This window comes from Equus przewalskii, chromosome 9, assembly GCF_037783145.1.
Source record: "Equus przewalskii isolate Varuska chromosome 9, EquPr2, whole genome shotgun sequence".
NCBI lineage: Eukaryota > Metazoa > Chordata > Mammalia > Perissodactyla > Equidae > Equus > Equus przewalskii.
This window is the reverse complement of record NC_091839.1, coordinates 77,885,215-77,907,987: the sequence shown is the minus strand read 5'-3', so window position 1 is coordinate 77,907,987 and position 22,773 is coordinate 77,885,215. Positions and strand designations below refer to the sequence as shown.

At 38.8% G+C, this 22,773-nt stretch overlaps 1 protein-coding gene and 1 long non-coding RNA gene across 7 annotated transcripts in view; both read right to left on the bottom strand.

The window, feature by feature from the left end:
* Positions 1 to 22,773, bottom strand: part of ENPP1 (ectonucleotide pyrophosphatase/phosphodiesterase 1) — a 398,848-nt gene that overhangs the window by 140,622 nt on the left and 235,453 nt on the right. The gene's annotated exons all lie outside the window — the stretch shown is intronic.
* LOC103563095 (uncharacterized) overlaps positions 19,903 to 22,773 on the bottom strand; it is a 149,219-nt gene continuing 146,348 nt past the window's right edge. For 4 of the 5 annotated variants that reach the window (XR_011522128.1, XR_011522132.1, XR_011522129.1 and 1 more), the window contains one exon: positions 19,903 to 20,637. This is a non-coding gene — a long non-coding RNA (uncharacterized lncRNA). Of the gene's footprint in view, positions 20,642 to 22,773 lie in introns of all 5 variants that reach the window. The other variant, XR_011522130.1, reaches the window with a different exon arrangement.

Sequence of the window (22,773 nt, the reverse complement as noted above, 5' to 3'; positions counted from 1 at the left end):
CTGAAGAAGGAGTAATACCAGTGGGTATTAAAAAGGTAGGCAGAAGCATCAGGGTTGTAGCAAAGCAGGCTGAGATTTAAGATATGGCTACACCTAGAGTAAACTATAGTTATTCAAACTTGGTGTTTGTCAGCCATTTTCTCAAAAATAAATTGAAGTGATCCTACTACTGCAGGGAAAATAACCAACAGTGTTTGTGACCAATGAGAAAATTAGAGTGAAAGTGAAAATGAAGATTTTGGCAAACTTAAATCTGTCACTTTGATTTTGACAGCTTCCTGGCACATTAAGACTTCTGATGAGACAGGTGGTGATACTAACAAATATGAGATGTGTAATATTTTAATATATATTACATATATAAATAAAATAATGAAATGTGTCAACATTTGTAAGATCTGCATAATTCTGTGAACTAATGATATGTTCCACATGATGTATGTGTGATTCTGCAAGATAAAAGATACAATCAAAATACAGGACAGACTAGTGGCTTTTAAAGTAAGAGTATGAAAGTTCATTGATATGGTTTAAGATCCCACACTGTAACCAACTTTGAAGAAATTACCACTTCTTGATTTTTGATATAGCCTCAGGGGAGAATCCCCACGACTTTCGGAAAGGGCTCTTAAAATACCCCTGCCCTTTCTAAGCACTTAGCTGTGTGAGGACAGATTTTCCGTATCTATTTTAATCAGAGCAACATATCACAAGTGATTGAATGCAGGTGCAGACATGAACATCCAGCTCTCTTCTATCAACCTAGATGCTAAAGAGATTTGCAAAAATGAAAAACAATGTCGCTCTTCTTACTAATTTTTCAGTTTGGAAAATATAGTTATTTTCCATAAAGATATGTTATCTGTATGTAATGGATTTATGATTATTTTAACTGAATCAATTAGTAAACATTTTTTTCATTCCTTAGTCTTAATGTCTAGTATCCATCAATAGAATAGCAATAAATATAACCCACATAAATAGAAGCTCTTTGGAGTTCTCAGTAACTTGTAAGGATATAAAGGGATATTTGGGCCAAAAATCTAAGAACCACCTTCTTCAGGCAGTAAACTCATGGAGGCAAACCAACATGGTGGGCAACAAGCGGTGGTGTGGCTCAATTTGAACAACATGAACCAATGTGAACAAAAGGAAGGTAGGAGCCTGAGGAGTACTGTTGAAAGATCAAGCACAGTCCTCACAATTATGCAAAGTCAGTAGAAAATGCCAGATCCTCTCGTCCTCCTCGTACTACTCCTTCAACCCCCTTGAGTGAAGAAGAGCATCAGTGTGGCCCCATTTCCAAGCACAGAGACCACAGATCTATAAACAACCTTCTGCCCCTTTCAGGGAACTCAAAGGATGTGCTGGAGCTCTCAGCCCCGTTTCCATAGGGAGCAGTCTCTCTCTCCCTTGCAGGCAAAGAATTTTGATTCTGCCACTGCTGCCTGGAAGGTGGGGGAGTGGAAGCGGTAGGCCAAATGATACAAGAAGGTTTCCTTTCCAAGGCTGCAGGACCAAGAGGGGAGTGGAAAATGGGAAAAGGGCAGAGGGAGGCAATGGTCCAAGAGGGTAATATTTCAGAGCACAGAGACGTAAAATACACTCTCTAAACTCAGTGATACTGGGCAGTGTCCTATGTCATTAGATTACAACTGCCTAGAGTCAATTTTTAGATGTACCATTTACAACAAATACCAAAACAAGTGACGGTGATCCTTTCATTTTTGTTCTATTTACCTTGAGTATATAAATAGTACTTCATGGAGAAAACTTAAGAAACTACAGCAATCGCTCAAACCAGATGGCCAATACTACTATTATCACTCCAATTTCATATATTTAAATACTAGGTAGATTGCTCCAGTGAAACCGCAATAAACCTGAGAAAATAATTCAAGTTTATTGAAGATCAGGCCAATTTATATCTATTTGGCTGTCTTCTTTTGCAGCTCGTGCATATTAACAGGTATGATGTGAAGGTGAATTTACTGAAGCACAAGTCAAAACCTGGGGTTTGTGTTGTAATTGTGAGAAAGAATAGACTCGCCAAAACTTGTACTGACTGAAACTGACAACTCCTTCTTTCTACGCACAAGTATTTGACATAGGGACTTTCAAACTTCTGAGAAAATATTCCCAGCTTATAATGGTAGGTAACCCATTATAATAACCCGGAAAGCAAAGATGTCAAAAATCCGAGATCGTTTACTTGGTCGTCTCCTGTTACGCACCCACACCACTGTAAGGATGACCTCAGCCGCTTATTCTCATTTGGCTCTTAGTTCTCCATAGGCCTTGTTCTCTGAAAGTACTTGTGTTTTGTTTTGTTTTAGATTATTTCGCTTCGGGTTTTAACACCACCCCCCCCCTCCCCCCATGGTCCTAGGTTCTAATGCTCTTTTGAGTATCTGACAACAAGGAGAATATTGTTTTAGAATCCAAGAAACAAAATTCTTACTGTCTTGCAGAATAACTGAGAACAAAAAAATGAATTCCAGATCATTTAAATATATATACTTTCACAGGTACTAGGTTCCCCTAGATAAAGCATTCTCATTTTTATTCATATTATTTTCTGAAACAGAGACTAAAATCTCTGAAAAAGCTTTCCAAGAATGTTATCTTTTTACTCAATTTAAGCATTCATTGCCAACTAGAAAGCTCACAAAGCTTATTTTATAAAAATAAGCTCTGAAGGAATGAGACATATGAATCAGAGCAATTATGTATGATTTAGCCGTTTAGCCCACATATGTGTTTTTACTTCCCTGCTTTGACTCGCATGTCTGCATCAAAAACAATGAAATGTGAAAAGAAAACACAGAGATTCAGTTGGTGGACCAGCATGATACTGTCCAAATGATTCGCTGATGAGTAGCCTTCATTTACCTTCTATTTCTGTTCTGATTCTCCCCCACAAATCTGACATTAGCAAAACTTCCTCCTATAAATAATTCTTCACGAAAACCTTACACTGATGTTTTATCAGATCGTGTCAGTCTTCTGAAGCTCTAAGAGGCTGTTGTAGCTACTAGCAAAAATCCTTTGTAAATCACTGACACTTTCTCTTCCAGCAGCTGAATAACCTAAGGCAGGAGGACGTGAGTACGTGATACATGGCAACTTGTTTTTCTGCAAGCTTTTGGCTTCAGTGTCTTGGGGAATTCTGACATGGGGAAATATTTCAAAGAGGTTGTCTTGCCCTCTGGAAAGGGCCCAGATCTAGCGGTTTTCAAAGTATTAAAATGTTTCCATCGGTTCTGTTATCAAACAATTATTGAGCAGCCTCTATATTGGACTGTGGGAAGACAAATATGAGTATTATGAATAAAATAGAGTCCTTAATCTCAAGATGCTCACAGTGTAGTAAACAGAGACACACTGAAGATAATTCAAGAAAGGCTATGAGTACTCAGTATTCACTCACACACCTTGAGACCGTCCAATGCAAGAGACTGTGTTGATCATGATGGCGGGAGGGAACTCAGAGGAAAGGCCCTTAGCTCAACTGCAGGGTTATGACTTCCTGGAACAAACAACATTTGAGTTGTGGGATACACATGAAGACAGGAACAGGGCATTCTGGGTCACTGAAGGTCATAGCCAAAGTAGAGTAGTGTAAATGTCACAGACAATGCAGGAATTTATGCTATTTGCTATTTCTAGTGTAATAAACGCTAGGATCAGAGAAATGACAGATGAGATTGGAGTTATGTGAAGGAAAACGAGCTGAACTGGAAAAAATTAAAAAGCACCCATCTTCTCAAGAGCCTGTTGACTACAAGGAACTTATAAATACTGAAGGCATTCTCTCAGCAAAGTATTATAAATACATTAGGCTAAACTGTATAGAATTTTGATAACAGCTTCCTGTCATGTGGTACAGACAGAAAAAGGTTAGATTTACTCCCCAGAAAGAAACAGGAAGGTTAACTTGACTGAAGAGTTGAATTTTTCACAGGCATGTAACACACACACTCTTTCTAGCATAGCAATTTATTTGTATTAGCTAAAAAGTATTCACTTAATACGCAGTGTGTCTAAAGCCACTACCCAGGTCATGATTACTCTGAAAGTAGGTGAAAACAATTTAACCAGTTTAAAACAGATTCCTGCTCACTTTAGTCCCATCTACTCTTCCTAGCTTCTGCAACTTCTAAGACTGGAGACATCCTTACTATATGCTTCTCTGGAGAGAGTAAGGAGAAGACAGAGAAGCATTATCTCCGTATCACGCAGTTTTTCCTAAACCCTTTCTAGCTGTCCTTCAAGGGGCCAGAGCAGAATCTGTTCTGTGATGTGAATTGCATACAAACTATTCGCAGTTGACCACATCCGCTGGGCAAGACGCACCAATCCCAAGGAATGTACAAACTCAGGTTCCAAAACACAGGCTGACTGATCATTCTGGCCGTCTAAATTGGGAACTAATTAAATGTTTTAACTGGAAGTCTCTCCTCACTTCAGCAGAACAGAGTCATTTTGAAACAAATATTTCAATGAAACACTTCTTTGGAGAATCCAGTTCAACTTCAAGCAACAACTGCTTCTGGTTGGCAGCACAGTCTATTCCTACTTAATACCTCTCCCCCTGCCCCCAGTGCGTATACACGGGCTAAATATCACTTATTCTAAGAAGCATAACCGCAGAGAAAGAATAACAGTACACCTCATAGATGTCAAAGTCATCAGAAACAGTTTGTTCTTACTATATAGGATTTCAATCCAGTCCATGGGGCTCATGAATGATTATATAAATTATTTGAATAAAGGAGCAGCACCTAAACATGTTGGGTATTGTTTGAATGCAGTAACAGTGGAAGGTTAAGTTATTCATTTCACTTCCACTAGTAATCAGATGTTGGCTGAAGCGTTTCTCCTGCCTGGCAATCCTGTAAAGAATGCAATGTTCTGAGGCAGCAGAGCTCTAATTCCTCCTAGCGAGGAGTCTCCACTTGGTCTGGGTTTGTAGCCCAAGCTTCCTTAGAGTGGCAACTGGAATTAGATTGGCCTATGTGGATCTAAGAGCGGAGTCTGATCAGAAACCTGGAGACCAAAAAGAGGAAGCTGCTAAGCGTCTTGATGTGAGAAGTCTCCTCTTAGACTTACAGCCCGAGTTTCTCCAGCATTGGAGCCTTTAGCGCCACAAAGTCTCAAGTTTTCTTATTGGGGACATCTGCTCAATTGTTTTGGATGCAAAAATTAGTGTCAAACCTTAAAAAAAAAGACCTGCAACAAATATACAAATAAGTCTTCAAGTTGTTCAGCAGCTGCTCTTGGGCAACGAATGTTTAGATTGGAGATTACCATCTGTGTTGAGTGACGTCAATACTTAGCATGAGTCAGAAATCGTGCAAGAAGATGGTGCACAGATACGAAAAAAAACCAAAATATGGCAGACACATGAAAGGATAACTTTGATATAGTAACATTAAGTTCCAAGACAGAGATAAGCATAGAGGGGCATAGAAGCCGTTCTAAGGGTAGGGGCTCAGGGAAGAAATTCTGAAAGGAAATTAGGCCTAAACTAAGTTTTTCACAATGAGTAGGGGTTTGAATTAAATTAAATTACTTCCAATTTAAGAAAGAATGTGATGGGTATTCTAGGTAGGGAGGGCAGAATAAGCAAAATAACACATAAATGATTTTACTATAAGCAGTTTGATGTTAGAGTACAAATTGAGAAATGAAGGTTTGTACGTAATAAGAAGAGAGAACTCAGTAAAGACAAATACCTATCTTTCCTGAAAAAAAGAACTCTTTTGGAAATCAGAAAAGACAGATAGTCTGATTTTAAATATAGTCAAAATATTTGAATAGGCATATTGCAAAAGTGAATATCTGAATATCAAAGAAACTTATGAATATTTTATTACTCCATTAGTAATAATGGAAATGCAAACTTTGTCTTCTGGATAAAGTTAAGCCATTGAATAATTTTGACAGAAAACCATGGAAAAATCCAGCAATAGAAACAGATCCACACAGTATCTATTTCCAGGTCTAGACCCAGGTATTGATATAGTAGCTTACGTGGAAATGCAAAGGGTGAAGAATAGCCAAAACATTTCTGGAGGAGAAGAATAAAGTTGTAGGACTTACTTTACCGGATGTTAAGACTCATTATAAAGCAACAGTCATACAGACAAAGAGTAACGACAGACAAATAGACCGACAGAACAGACCAGAGGGTCCAGAAATAAGCTCACCCGTCCTTGGACATCATAGTTTTGATAAAGGTGGCACTGCCAAGCAGGGACAATGTACCAACTCTCAGTAAATAGTGCTGAGTCATCTCAATATGCATATGAGAAAAAAAGAAAAAACGATTTCTACCTCACATTGCATGCAAAAATCAATTCTAGGTATATTGTAGAGCTAAAGATGAAAGATAATAAGATAAAGCTTCTAGAAGGAACAATAGGAAAATAACTTCATGATTTGGGGGCAGGCAAAGATTAAACAGGACTCGTAAAGTACTAGTCTTAGAGGAAATAATTGATCAACTGCGCTACATTAAAATTAGAAACTTCTGTTCATCCGAAGACTATTAAGAGAGTGCAAAGGCATGTGTATGTATATCTGCATCTATATCAATATCTATTCATTCATCCATCCCACAAAAACTTATATTCTGAATGTGTAGAGAACTCTTACAAATCAGAAGAAAAGGAAATAAGCCCAATGTTTTAAATGAATAGGCACATTACAAAAATGAGTAAGTGAATACTCAAGAAATGTGTGAATATTTGATTGCCTTAGTAACCGCAGTAAGAGCTTTAGACACCCACCGGGTCAGGTGAACTTAAAAAGACTGACCCCACCAAATGTAGGCAATGTCGCAGAGCAACCGGTGCTCTCAAATACTGATGGGAGGAACATAAATTGGTGCGATCGCTTGGGAGGGCTCATTGGTAGTAACCTCCAGGCCTGGGAAGAAGTGTATTCTGCTGACCTAACCTTTTCACTGCTAGGTATCTATTTTCTCAACCGAAATGCATAATATCTTCACTAAAATAAAGGTTCAGAACATTATTATTTGTCATAGTCCAAGCCTGGAAACTGCTCAAATGCCCATTAACAGTAGAATGAATACGCAAATTATGGTGTATTTATGTAACGGAATACCACACAGTGATGAGAATGAGTCTTCCATAACTACATGCAAGCATATGGATGAATTTCACAAAGCTAGACAAAAAAAGTGTATTCCACATAATGTCATTTTCACAAATATAAAAGTAGGAAAAACCAATTTATGTTGTTAGAAATCAGGATAGTAATTATCCTAGAGGGTGGGTAGTGACTAGACAGTGGCACGAAGAGGAGCTTTTATGGGCGTGGATAATATTTTGCTTTTTATCTGAGTGTGTGGTTGTACAGATATAGTCAGTTGATGAAAATTGATCGCCTGTACACTTAGGACATGTGAACATTTCTGTATATTTCACTTCAACATAAAGGCTTAAAAGTTACCTAGAAGAGTCAGGTAGATAAAGCAAATGGGAGAATCAAGCTAGGCGTAAATAAAATACTGACCATACTTCCTACTATGGTTTGTTCTTAATAGCACCTTAGATTGTCTTCTTTTGACAGCATATATAAATATTAAATACCCAGGAATATTCTTTATTTAAAAAAATTGAATGGGCTATTGATACACCCAACAGCATTGCTGAATCTAACAATGTTAAGTGGAAGAAGTCAGACATGGAATTACTGTTTAATTCCGTGTAAATAAAGTTCAGAAAAAGGTAAAACGAATCTATGGTATTAAAAGGAAGCTTGGGTAGGGTTTGGGAGGGGATACAGTGAGGAATTTGAGAACGCTGGTAATGTGCAATTGATTGGGTGGTGATGACATATGTATTTTGTGATAATTCATGAAGCTATACACTTATGGTTTGTGCTCTTTTCTGTATGTTCCATGTGAATAAAAATTACATTAGAACACAAAAACACAGAGTATATTCCGTAAGTACATTGGGATATGATATAACATCACTATTTAAAAGTAAGAAAAAAGCAGGCTTCTGGCAGAAAATAAAGGCAGAAGATCTGATCTTCTAAAAAGAACACTGCTGGGCTCATGTCACCTCACGCCTGTCCGGGTCATCTGCTGATGCTTGACCCAGTAGACATTCATTATACCTGCTCCATTCAGAGTTGCAGAATACCAGCCCAGTGCATTTTTTGAAGGGAATTTCTAAGCTTCAAAGATCCTTCTTTGGGAAATATGCACAGAATAAACCCAAACTTTCACAGGTAGCATTTTTCCCAATTATTTACAACCTGTTTCAATATACTGAATATATGTTGGTTTATACCCAAATGACTTTGTTTTCTAGCTGAACTTGCATCTTGAGAATAAGCTGTAAATATGTGAGTAAAGTTACCAATACACCTAGACATATTGCAATTCAACTGTAGCCTGGAATTCCAAAGTAGTATATATTTCAGTCTCGTTTGGCTGATTGTATTCTTTTTTCTAAAAATTAATGATTTTGTTCTTGTTGTTTGTTTGCCATTGTCCTTCCAGAGGCTCTGGTACCTTGTCTCCAAATAAGCATCTCTGTCACGGATTGTTACTTTCGAGGTTAGTCTAGAAGCTGCTATTGCTTTTCAGCTGTCCCCAGTGCGGCTGAATCTCTTGGAACTATGCTGCATGTAACAACAGATAACGTCTTCACTTGCCTGCTTGTGCATGTCCTCGTTTACAACCTGATGGCTGCTTGCAGTTACCGCCTGCCTGCATCCTTCTCACATATTCCCCCTAGAAGACAGAAGAACTAAGAACAAAGATACAGTAGGGACAGTGAACTTTTTGCCGCCCAAGGTTGAGAGTGGGGGTCTCCTTATAAATTATTTTTTATGTATCACTCATAAGTGATTATGACAAGGTCCTTGCATAACTGTGCCTTCTCTTAAGTATAGCGAATCAAGCCACTGCCCTGGTGTCCTGCTTTGCAGAGCTCGCCCACTGGCCGCTTGTGTCTGATGATTTCTTCCTGGCAGGAGGGGGCTTGAATAGGATGAGGAGGACTGAGAGAATAAAGCAGAATAGCGGTGAGCGTGAGACACGTCTGGAGGGGGCCGGAAGCTGGGCTGGCACAGCTGAAGAACGTCGTTGATTCAAGTGCTGAGACAGAGAGAGGAAGCTGAGAGATGTAGATAAATCATCAAATGGAGAAATCAGAAATGAAGAGGAGGGGGCCGGCTCCGTGGCCGAGTGGTTAAGTTCGCGTGCTCCGCTGCGGTGGCCTAGGGTTCCTATCCTGGGCACGGACATGGCACCGCTCTTCAGGCCACATTGAGGCGGTGTCCCACATCCCACAACTAGAAGGACCTGCAACTAAGATATACAACTATGTGGCGGGGGGAGGGGGGGGTTGGGAAATAAAGGAGAAAAATAAAAAAAGGTTGGCAACAGTTGTTAGCCCAGGAGCCAATCCTTAAAAAAAAAAAAAAAAGAGGAAGAGGAGGGGAGCAACTAGAGTGGTCTAAAGTGGTAGTTAACAAAACTGCTGGGAATTAGAATCCCCAGAGAATTAAGACAACACTGATACCTGGTCCCCCCAAGACATACTAACTGAGAATCTGCAGAATGAGCCCCGAGCATCTATTTTAGTAGCTCCACACGTATTTCCATTTCCGATGTGAGTGGAGCTTCATGAGGGAACCACTCCTCTGGAGAAATCTAGAGACAGAAATGGGGCTCTCATGAGCTTTTTACAAAACTCCAGCATAGATTCACTCCGGGATGCTAGTGTTGTCTAAAGGGGCTGGGGTAAGGGGAAAAATCTGTTAGTAACTCAGGAAAATGGCATCAGGGGAGAACATTTACTTCACAAACTGAAGAAAGGAAGCCAGTTTAGTGCAAACTCCCTGTCCTGGGAATGGATAGAAAATATTGCTTGTCTTTTCAAAAACATGGGAACTTTCTCAGTAGATCTTTTCCTCTCAGTGGCTACTTTGGATGAAACATTCAGGAAGCAAAAGAGAGCTACAACATGTGATCCCACCACAAGCTGAATATGTGGTTCTCTTTGGTTCCAGTCATAAAGCGTGATGGCACTGGCGTTTTCAACCTAAGGAGGGAGGGGAATGAGGGTGCTTCAGGGCAGCTGGACTTGGCTTGGCCTATGTGGAGCTGCAAAGGGAGCCCCATGGGGGCTCTCAAGGCCAAAAAAGAGGAAGCTGCTAAGAGTCTCTTTCAGGGACAGAAAAAAGGATCAAGACTTGGTTACCTAGCAGTGAGCACTCAGCAAATGCAAACCCCTCTTGGAACGGAAGACGACACACAGCGCCTGAAGCAGGACACTGGGCTTGTCTAAAGAGTGAGCCTGTGTGGCCTTGGCCCTCCGTCCTCCAAGGCCGGCACTGCGTCTGTGCTATTGTCCATCTCACTAAAGCCAGAACTGAGGGAGCCCATTGACCGGAGCATTTCCTCAGCTCCCGAGGAATGTTTACTGAGGTGTGGTGTTTTTCAAAGCCTTTAATAAGAAGTACGTCATGTCCTCCGTACCTTTATTTTTCGAAATGTGTGGAGAGGACACACTGTCTTTGCTCCTTTGCCAGCATTCCAAAACATTCTTGTCGCTGCAAATTCCGTGGCGTCCTCTGAGGGTGGACAGCACGACCAGAGCTTTGTGCTGCAATATTACATTCAGGTTTTCCAAATAAGAGAAATTTGACTCTGCAGACGTCCCAGAACTAGGGCCCATCAAAGGTGTAAAATGGAAACCTTTTTGAAAAAGGCAACGTGGATGGGAATAAAAGTACAATTCGTGTTTGCCTTCAGGGCCATGGGACAGAAACAGACAAAAAATGTTTTCTTTAATATCTTCTTTGTTTCTTTTTGATCCATCCTGAAATTAATTACAACAATTTATCCAGGCCACAAAACGCTGTATCAGAAAGCAAGCTTTAGGTTTAATGAATAAATATTTGTTTCCCCAATATAAGCACTGAAACCTTACTGATTTTACCACTAGGCATCAAACTCTATGACACAGAAAATGTCCCCTCCTTGCAGAACAACCAGTCTGGCATGCGGCTTTTCCTCTGCATTGAATAAGACAATATGGAAGCACATTGCCCCCAGATGGCAACAAGTAGAACAGGAGACAGAGGAGAGAAGAAAAAGCACTTGATTTTTGTCTTCATCGGCTGAGAGAGGGAGGTTTACCAAGAATACACAGCGGGGAAGTTTCTCAACTAAGAACAGTTTGCGGACTCCACTAAAATGCACCTCAGTTGTGGGACATGAGAAAATCTGAACTCTGTGAACCCAGGGTGCTCACGTTTTGAGAAGGGCTAGTTTGCACCTGGATTTTGGATTTCTTTTGAGAGCATCCCACAGTTACATCATGCATCATTTTTCAAAATGGTGCAGCGTGGGGCACTGTGGCTTAGATGTTAGTAAGAAGTAATGTCTGGAGAAGCATGAAGGGAAGCTTGCACACACACAGTCCCTGTAGGAATGACTACAGTTGAGGGGTTGGAGGCCTCATCATCCAGTGAAGTATCTTTTTAGAAACCAAAGGCGGAGCCCTAATTTTTGAAAGGGACGATCCACTGGGTGCACTAGACATCAGTCTTTCAGACAATGGCCAATGAGTAGTAAATTATAGAAACTGCCTTCAAACAGAAGGACTGTAACTTTAGACCTTAAATATCAAAATGTGAAAGTACAAAATCATCTATAAAGAAGAAAAATACTTTAATTTTTCAAAAATTAGAAAATAGATATAGAAAATTCAGGAAGATAGCTTGCTTTAAAAAATGCACATATTTATTAAGAAGGCAAAACATTATAAATGGCTCTACTTTATTTAAAAAAGAGTTTTAAAATACACTCCATTAAATTAGCATCATCAAGGCCATTTTATCCATTAGTAGCTAGAGCCAGTGCCAATGGGCTGTGAGATTTTTAAAGGTCTAGAAAAATGATTGAAACCTGGAAAAAAGGAAAAAAGCATTGGCTCTCAACTACAAAGTGAAAGCTGCAAAACGGAAATTAATAAATACTTAATTAAATGTCTACAAAAAATAACATTACATCAACTAGTCAACTGAACTCTTATAATTGCAGTGTAAATTATATTGAATGTGGGATATGGGTGGATTTTAATTTGTTTGATATATTATACATGCAAGGCAGCCAAAAGTAAGATTACAAGGCCCTCAAACACTCCTGAATAACATCAATATGATCAAAATGACCATCTGTTTTACTAAAGGCACTGAAGGTTAAACAAGGGAAAACAGAATTAGGAATGTCAGTGTTACATACCCAAATGGTAGGCTTTGGAAAGAATAATGCCACCCCTCCTAAAAATAAGCCATACTGGCTGAAATCCTCAACTCCATTCCTCTGAATTAAGGCACTGTTGTAGTCTTTATTTATTCCTTTTTCTGGTTTGTTTTTAAAGAGAAAGTTTTCCTTAGAATAAGTAACTCAGAGAAGTTAGAAAATCAATTCGATGCCCTTCCCTGGGGAGGGATATCTGGCGAGTGTGTGGGGTGGCAGTGGGGTGAGGGTGGATTTCAAAGGTGGGAGCAGACCTGGTTCTGAGCAAGGCAGGCCTTGCTGAGATGTAAGATTAGTAATGTCTGGGTACAATATACTGAGTGGGGCAGTTGAGTTTGGGACTGTTCCGGGATTTTGATACCCTCACCTTATCTTTTTTATTGAAGGAAAATGATCTGCTTCCTATTATCCTCTTATCACCCAACAAATACAGTAACACATCAGTGGGTACCCTTGCAATGTCATCTACCTTCAATGGACATATGGAGAAAGCCCAAAATATTTTCCTTAAAGCTGTTGTGAAATCTCTCTTTCTCTTTCTTTCACTCCCTCTCTTTCTCTCCTTCTCTTTCTCCACCCACCCACAAGCACACACACACACAAACACACACACACAGAAATTGTGTGAAAAATGATGTGACGTTAATTGCTGGGTCAGGAAGTATAAAGCTAAGCTGGGGAACCTGGGTGTAGGGTAGTTCAGCCCACAAACAGATCCTATGATTCGAGGAGTGTGGCACTTTACGCAATGTTAAATCATACAGAGTGTCATGGAACAAGTCATTTTTAGATTTTGATTCATTATTTGTGAAGCAGCTTCTGGACTTCTTAAAGTGGGAAGGGCAAAAATAAAACCAGGCCAGGAGGTAAACGGGGAACTAAAGGGGCCGCGCCTACAGGGTGGGGTGGGGGACACGGAGGAGGAAGTTAACTTAACAAAATGAACTTTGATTTTCCAAGAACTCCTTGAGTTTGAGTTTTCACATAACCGTCCTCAACTTGGAACGGTTCTGCTGATCTGAAGAGGAATCAGGATTGAGGTTCGGAGGGAATTTAAACTTATTTTTCATTTTTGCTTATTTAAAAAGCTGATTACTAGACAAGCTTTCCTATCACCCTAAAGTCTTCAGAAGCAGCTCTTCAATGAAACTTTATGTTAAAAAAAAGACCCATCATTTCTCTTTGATGAATGAAGACTTATGATTTCCACTGACAGAATATAGAGAAAATATTATCTTCTTTGTATATGGTTTTTAAAAACTTATTTAATGTTAAACAAAATGGGTAAAGAAGATGTGGTATATATATACAATGGAATACTACTCAGCCATAAAAAAGATGAAATCTTGCCATTTGTGACAATATGGATGGACCTTGAGGGCATTATGAGAAGTGAAATAAGTCAGATGGAGAAAACCAAATACGGTATGATTTCACTCACGTGGATGATTAAACAACAACAACAACAAATAAACACATAGATACAGAGAAGGATCGGTGGTTAGCAGAGGAGAAGGTGTGGAGTGGAGAGGGCAAAAGGGGTAAAAGGGCACACGTGTATGGTGACAAGTGGAAATTAGACTTTGGGTGGTGAACACAGTGTAGTTCTCTACAGAAATCGAAATACAATGGTGTACACCTGAAATTTATATAATGGTATAAAGCAACATTACCTCAATTTAAAAAAAGAAGAAAAAAGATACACAGTGTTGAAGAAGAAGAGCTGACACTTTGTAAAGACTAGATAGATTTTTATTATGTTTAGCTGTTACGGTATATAAATATGAAAGAAACCATACGCTAGACTTGGAAATACAATTCTCGGTGACTAAACTGACTGTACATCCCATTTGCCCAGGACTGTTCCCGCCTACTCCTGTTGTCCTGCTGTAAGTATTAATAAGGCCCCCTGTTGAATCTGTCCAGGTTTGAAAATAAGTTACATGGTTACCCTATACTACAGAAAAATGGTTGTCCTTATCTTGAATTTCTATCTTTACTGTCTTCTACTCCACATCATATTGTAGTTTCAGAAGCCACGATTACGAGAGATTGATTGGATAACGATTGAAAGAAGAATGATATCTGAACCTCCCCCAGGATTTTGAGGAACACCCAGTTAAGCTGGACTACAGCAGGGCCCCAGCTGTGACATGGCTATTTCAGGTTGTGCTTCTGTAGGAAGAGCCGCCTGCTGTTTAGGCTTCTTATTGAAATGGGACAGCATGTGCTCCTCCCTGTCTCTGCCCCCCCAAATTGCCCTGATTAGGACAAACAACACTATTGCAAGGAAACTGCTGGTCTGCTCCCTACAAATCCTGACAAACAGACTAAAATTCCAATGCAGTGAAATAATTTGGGCTTTTTCTTGAGATAGCTTTTAACCTGCCCAACAAAATCAATTCAATACTTTGATAAACTTAGAGCCTAAACCATTTCGGTCCTATGTAGTTTTCTGACCTTATCACTCTACTATTTCTTATTCTGTCAATAAGCAAGCTTGCTTGTCAGATATTCTTCAGAAGCCCTTGACATTCCCAGGATTTTTGTTTCTACTCTATAATCAGTTGCTAGTTCTAATCTTTTATTTGGATGCTAAGTTGACTGACTGACACACTTTAATTAGTTTGGAGGCATCTATATCAGAGGTAAGGAAGAAGTTAACTAAATTGGAATGCACCATAAAACATGCCTCTGGTTTTTTTTAAGAAGTGGCAATAGTGATGGAAGTAGTTTTTGCTTTTTATTTTTTGTTTTGTTTTTAAGCTACGGCTATTATCATGGCTCAGATCTGATACGCTGTGCTGGAAAGCAACTTCTTTCTTTTCATAAGCATTCAGTAAGCAGTTGATGTCCTTGTAAAACTATTTCAAACTGAACATTCTTTGAGCTAAAATGAGATTGTTATATTAATACCCTCGCAGAATGTTTATTTTGGCATTTTAGATTCTAATCATAAGTAGTTAAAAAATCGTTAACTCCTACTGTATTTCCCTTTCCAAGTACATCCTGTATTTTATTTGATTATAAGTGCCTTTCTATATAGTCCTCACTTCAGATAGGCCAATTCTCCCCTGCCCACTTTCTTCCTGGCCGCTGGAAGCATGTTGCCTTCATACTCTTTGCAGGGTCACCTTTGATCCTTGCCCCTCGACAGCAAGCCTGGCTGCTGGTCGTCTGTGCCCAAGCTTCTCCCTCTGTGTGCCTCTTTGCCTCTGTCCTCATCCCTACTTTTATGCCAAACTCACAGGTTAACGTGACCGTTTGATGTCCCTCCTCAGAGCTGCAATGACAAGGTACCCAAATATGATGCAGCTGGACTCAAGATAACTTGTTTTAATGTGAGGTCTTCACAGAAGAGCCTCTCACACTTTTTTGCTCTATTTAACCACACCACAAAAGCCAGCCCAAAAGTGAGGGAGAGATGTTGGCAGCCTAGGAGCGAAGGTCAAAACCAAGTAGAGCTGTTGTGTGGACCTGCCACCTCAATCTGGATCCAGAGACACAATTCCCAGGCTTCTGTCTTCATTCCAGTTTTGCTGGCTTCCTTTTTCATCTGGAAACTGGAACCTCAATCCAGGGCGATATTGTCAAACTCTACTTTTGACTGCCTTCAAGCTTAATTGCTGCTCCCAGCCACTGACTTACACTCAAAACCCTATTGTGTCATCCATTTGGGACTGATTTATAGCTTTGCTCTCCATTCATATTCGACACTCACATCAATGAAAAGAACATTTCTTGTTTCTAGAACCCTCTTTCGGTAGCAATCTCTAGCTCATCCTACTCAGGCCATTCATGATGCTGGTACTTTCAAACTTGCTCTTCCTATGTAGTCCTCTCTTGTGATAATCACCAGTGTTATCCTAAAACACAAATATGGGAAAAAATAGGAAAATAAAAAATCTCCCAATTCTCATTATGCATTTCTCTGCCTAATAACTTCTGGTGGTTTCCCATAAATGATAAGCAAATTGTTTGCTTTGGTAGATAAAATTCCTTAAAATCCTATTCCAAACAAACTTGCCAATTTCATCTCTAAATACCAGCATTTTATAACTAGCTATGCATGCCCATGCATCCTAAATCCTAACTAAGAAAGACAACTAAACTATTCCTCCAACTATCATGCATTTCGATACCTTCCTGCAATTTCTCTTTCTCTTTCATTTGTATGGAAATATTTCTACTCATCTTTTGCCCAGGGAACTCTCTTCATCCTCCGTAGACCTACTGAATTGTCACCTCCTCTAGCAACCTTCCTCAACCCATCCAGATTACATACCGAAATGCTCACCTACCACTGACTACAGTGCATTGGTTATTGATGTTGTTATGATTGCTCAGTCCGCTTTCACTTAAGGGAAAACGTCACGACCACAAGAGGCATCTCTACCTGCCAAACTAGAAGGAACATGAATCAGAATATTAACTTTTAAGCCTGCACAGATCATTCGTGCTTCAGCTATGACGTGAGCCTTTCACTGGATCTACTCTGAAAAACCGAGACCCCAGGCAGGAGCAGACCCTTGAAACACAGAAGAAGGAGGCGTTATTGGAACTATTTGTGCTCTTCAAGGGAACTAGTTTTCTTTTGAAATCCTAGGACCTATAGAACCTATGTCCAAAAGCCTTTTTCTGCTTTTATGAAGATGATTGACATTAGTAATGACAGAGCCCCTCTCTAATGAGATCAACAACCGTGCCTCCGCTCTGCTGTTTGCAGAGAACTATGTGTCTGTCCATATTCTGAGGAGTTGTCCTCAGTCTTTTATACAGTAATTCATTCACTCAGTAAACAGATCACTGTCCAACTGCTAGGCATCAGACAAGACAGATGTGGTCCTTGCCCAGATGGAGTTTTAATTTTTGCAGAAGGAAAATGTTAACCAAACAATTTTTTTAAGTTTCCTTTATTATAAGTGCAGCAAAAAGAGAAGTACAGGCAGCTGTGTCTTTGTATTTAATGACATCATCTGATCCCGTCTGAAGTTCAGAGAGCGCTTCCCTGAGGAAGTTCACGTTTATTTAGTATTCAGCTCTTTTTGCTCATCTTGAACCCTAGACTTTGACCTGTATCTTCATGCTTGATATTTCTTCTAAATTTTCCCTCATAAGGCACAATGGAAAATAATTCAGCCCCCCTCAAATTGTGAAGACCAGGTATAACTTGAGATTTGTTTCATTGTCTCCTCACCTCCTGGTCCATTCTAAATTGTGTATAACAATTAAATTGTTATAATTGACAATCATATAATTGTGTATAACATTTTATGCTATATTTTTGTTATTCTAATTCCCTACTACTAAACAAATAAATCAGAAAATCAGAAAAGCCTGCCAATTTTGAAGCATTTTTATACAACAGGAAAGCAACAGGACGAAGCATATGTACGGATGTTCACTTTCTTGTATTTTGTACTGCTATTCCGCTGGTAGTTTTAGGAGGAAAATCTCATTCTGCCACCCTGATGAAATAGCCAGAGTTAGGTTGATGTAAAATCTACTCTTTTTCTTGAGGGTTAAAGGGTATTCAGTACCAACATTATTTTTATTAAAAAAAATACATGGGGGGGCTGGCCCCGTGGCCGAGTGGTTAAGTTCGTGCGCTCTGCTGCAGGCGGCCCAGTGTTTCGTTGGTTCGAATCCTGGGCGCGGACATGGCACTGCTCATCAAACCTCGCTGAGGCAGCGTCCCACATGCTACAACTAGAAGGACCCACAACAAAGAATATACAACTATGTACCGGGGGGCTTTGGGGAGAAAAAGGAAATAATAAAATCTTTAAAAAAAAAAAATACATAGGTCCTAATGTGAGAGGTTTCTGTAACCCAAATCATGTAGCCCAGAAAAGGAAGTTGTGGCAAGTGAGGAGGTGGTTGGTTGTGGTAGAAATCACATTCACTCTGGCAAAGCTACGGCATTTAAACCATACAAAAGTTTAACTTCTTGAAAGTCTGTTGCAGTGAAAGCAAACACGGCCTTCGGGACAAAGCATGGCTTCCCCGTCTCATGTCCTCAAGCTTTGCACCGTCCAATGAACTTTACTGGGAGATAAAGACAATTGTGGCCAAACTTACCATCTGAGGATAAGATGTTAGCAACATTCACCCTCTGATTATAAGGATGTGAAGGATGTGTCCCCTTCCTTTTACATTTTTTATTTTGCTTTACTTGTTTTCTGTGACTTTGTTGGAAAGATAATCTTTATTTTCCCAGTTTATGTTTTCAAATAAAAGTACTCCTTAAAAATAAAGAGCCTTTTGCTTCCAAGTCTTGGCTATATGGATAAAGAAGATGTGGTATTTATACACAATGGAATACTACTCAGCCATAAAAAATGATGAAATCTGGCCATTTGTGACAACATGGAGGGATCTTGAGGGTATTATGCTGAGTAAAATAAGTGAGAGGGAGAAAGTCAAATACCATATGATTTCACTCATAAGTAGAAGATAAAAACAATGACAAACACATAGCAACGTAGAATGGATTAGTGGTTACCATGGGGGAAGGGAGGGGAGGGCAAAAGGGGTAATAAGGCTCACATGTGAGGGGACGGACTATAATTAGTTTTTGGGTGGTGAACATGATGTAATCCACACAAAATTTGAAATATATTATGATGCACATTCAAAGCTATATAATGTTATAACCCAATGTTACTGCAATAAATAAATAAATAAAATTGGGAAAAATAAATAAATAAAGAGCCTTTTGGCTGAGTGCCCATGACTATTAGCTTAGCTTCTATACTCCCTAAATGGGTTCTTAGGAAATTATCAGATTGCTCAGTCAAAGATGATTCCTTTCTTTATCAGTTCCGATTAAGTTTACTCACTTCCCTTAATATATTCTTTAGTCTCAGATGGTAGTAATCCTGAGCCAAAGACAGGTAGATACACTGTTAATAAGAAATGAGGAAGTGGTCTTCCAAGGCAACCTGGAAAACCCTTTGCAATTGTCCTGCCTGAACCCCATCAGGAGACTGGTCACTGCTACACTGTGAAATCCACCCTGCCTGATTTAAGACCAGCAAATGATTAACTTGAAGTTTTATCTTTGGGTTAGTCACATGGCTTCCAAGGAAGCATGACTTGAAAGCTCTTTGTGAAAATATGAGTGGCAACCATGTGTCTTTTCCATGTAAAATTACACTGCATTCCATTGGGAAGGAAAATCGTTAGAATAATCATGGTTCACAGCTTCCACTTTATTGATCCCCATCTTGTTTTATTCAGAGCTCCGGCATTTTCAAATGTACTTGGTTCTGCCCAAAACAAGACTATCTTAACTTTCTTTCTCAGTCCTATAAAGGTTTTGTTTATATATTTAGTCTCTTACTTTTTATCCATATTGAGACCCAGATCTCCTATATAAGTTCTGCAAATATGATAATTGTACCCCGCAATGCCATGACTGCATTCTGGAATAGCTAAACATAAGAAAAAAGGACCAACTATCATGTCAACTAGGTATACACATTTGTACATAACTTGAAACATATTCTTGGGGAGATAGGGTTTAAAAGTCAGACATTGTATTAGTTAATTATTACTACATAAGAAAACACTCTAAAAATCACTGACTTCAAACAATAAGGATTTATTATTTTTCCTAATTCTGAGTGTTTGCTTGTTGGTTCTTCTGACTTCACCTGTGGCTGCATTCAACCAGAGGGTTGGCTGGGATCATCTCAGACAGGCTAGACCATGAGTCCTTGTAACATCGTGATCTCAGGGTTCCAACAGGGCCAGCCTCAATGCACAAGGGTGTATGAAGCTTCTGTTTATGTCACATTTGCTGATGTCCTATTAGACAAAGCAAGTCATATGTCCAAAGCCAGAGTCAATGTGGAAGGGACTACGTAAGGAATGGATACTGAAAGGCATCATTCACTGGGGCCATTATTGTAACAACCTACCACAAGTGATGGTAATGTGAGAGCATATTTTATTCTTACACTGAGACAGACCCAAAGAACAATGACTTGTATTCTAAACGTAGCACGGTCACTTAACTGGAGAGAATATAAACTAGTCAATGGGTTGTGAATATGACAACCAGGATTACTGATTAAAGAATTATTGACGTAGGGGCCGGCCCGGTGGCGCAGTGGTTAAGTTCTCACGTTCCGCTTCTCAGTGGCCCAGGGTTCTCTGGTTGGGATCCCAGGTGCAGACACGGCACCGCTTGGCACGCCATGCTGTGGTAGGCGTCCCACGTAGAAAGTAGAGGAAGATGGGCACGGATATTAGCTCAGGGCCAGGCTTCCTCAGCAAAAAAGAGGACGACTGGCAGTAGTTAGTTCAGGGCTCATCTTCCTCAAAAAAAGAAAAAAAAAGAATCACTGATGTAGAACTTACTAGATAAAAAGACATGGGTTCTAAGATTGAAAGTGTTCGCCAAGTAAAATGTAGGAACAATAGAGATAAATTCACATCTAGATACATTACAAGTAAACGACATACAGTACATCAAGGATAAATTTAAAAAAAATTTTTTTTAAAAAAAGGAAAGCAAAAAGATAGATTAATTTTAAATGAACAACATTCAGAAAGAGAAGAATAAACCTTATCAGTAACAATAGACTGCATAATACAGTGGAGTAATATTTTCCACGTACTGAGATGAAATAAATTTCAATTAAAATTCCATACTTAAACTATCATTCAAAAATAAGGGCAAATTTTTAAAATTTTAGACCAAAGAAAGCTTAAATGGATTTGTTACTTTCAAAATGATAGATAAAATTCTATATAATAGCTAATAAGAAAGATATGGGATTTGGTGTTGTGTGAAAAGTTGAGGCATATCCATATCATGCATAAGAGGACAGACATTTTGAACACCTTTGAACTTTGTTAGAAAAATGTATACTTAGATAACTAGCATAAAATTTAATGAGTATCCACTTAATGAAAAGAAATATAATCTATAGCTTCCAAATCAGCAAAGGAAACAAAGGTAAATTTTCTGAAAAGTTTTTAATCAAACAAAATGCAGAAAAGAGGAAAAACAACAAATAAAATGTATGGAAAATAAAACCAAAGACGTTATAAACCAGTAAACATAATAAACGCAAATGTATTAAACTAATATATTAAAAGAAGAAATTATTAAATTGATTTTTTGGAAATCCAGCTAACTCTGTTGTAAGAAACACACCTAAAACAAAGAACACAGAATTTGACAATAAAGCTTACAAAAACAAGACAGGCAAATGAAGATAAAACCTAATTTAGCAATGCTAATGTGAGATACATTAGAATTTAAGGTAAAAATTAATAGAAAAATATACATGGATACAATAATCAATAATTAAACATGAATAAATACAAATATAAGAAAAAAACTTGAGAAATGCAAGAAAAGAATATGCAAATCCACAATCGGTGGAAATTTTAACATACCTCTATCAGAAGTATACAGAAACTAAGCAGAAAAGCTTATAAAAATTAACACCTGTATGAGAGATCTAAATGACATAATTAATTATCTTGTTCAATGGAACTGTTGGACCCAATAAATAGAGAATATGCATTTCTTTCAAGCACAAAGGTGACAGTTGAATAATTTGACCATATATAAAATGACAAAGTAATCTCAATAAATATTAAACAGTCTATATCATATATTTCACATTCTCTGGCCAACTATATAAGGAATCAACACTAAGAATGCATTTTTAAACCACATAGAAATTTAAAAACACACTCTTTAGTTAACAATTTGAAGTAAAATTCACAAATGAACATTATAAAATATATAGAACTGAACAACAGTTAATATATATCAAACATGTGAGATGCATCTAAGTGATTTGCAAGGAATGCTTATTTACAGCCCTCAATAATTTTATTAAAAAAGTAAAAAGATTAAGTGTAAATGAGTTAAACATTTGACTCACAAGCTAGGCAATGCATAATAGAAAATACCAAAATAAAATAGAATACAGGGAATATTAAATACCAGAAATTGGTGAAATTGGCTTTTCTTATAGCTGAGACCAACTTTGGAGTAAGTTACGGCCACTGGAGCATCATAAAAGAAATGTATGCCCTTATAAAACAGAGACCTGTCTTCCTTCTCCCCACAGCCCTTCCAGCTGACTGGAACGCAGATGAAAAAGGAGTTGAAGAGGCCACATTTGACCATAAGGAATGAAGGCTACACAAACACAGGGAAAAGTAGAAGAAATCTGGGTCCATAATACTGTGGACTCTTTCCAGTCCTGTACTACCTACTTAGACTCACAAAAGAAAGAAAGAAACATCCGCCTTATTAAAGCTACTGTCCCTCACAGAAATAGCTAATCCCCCAAAAATGTGATGATTGAGCCAGCTCTGTAGCCTAGTGGGTAAGTTCTGGGTGCTTTGCTTTGGCGGGGGCGGGGGGGGGGGGTTCGGTTCTCAAGAATGGACCCATACCACTCATTGGCCACCATGCTATGGTG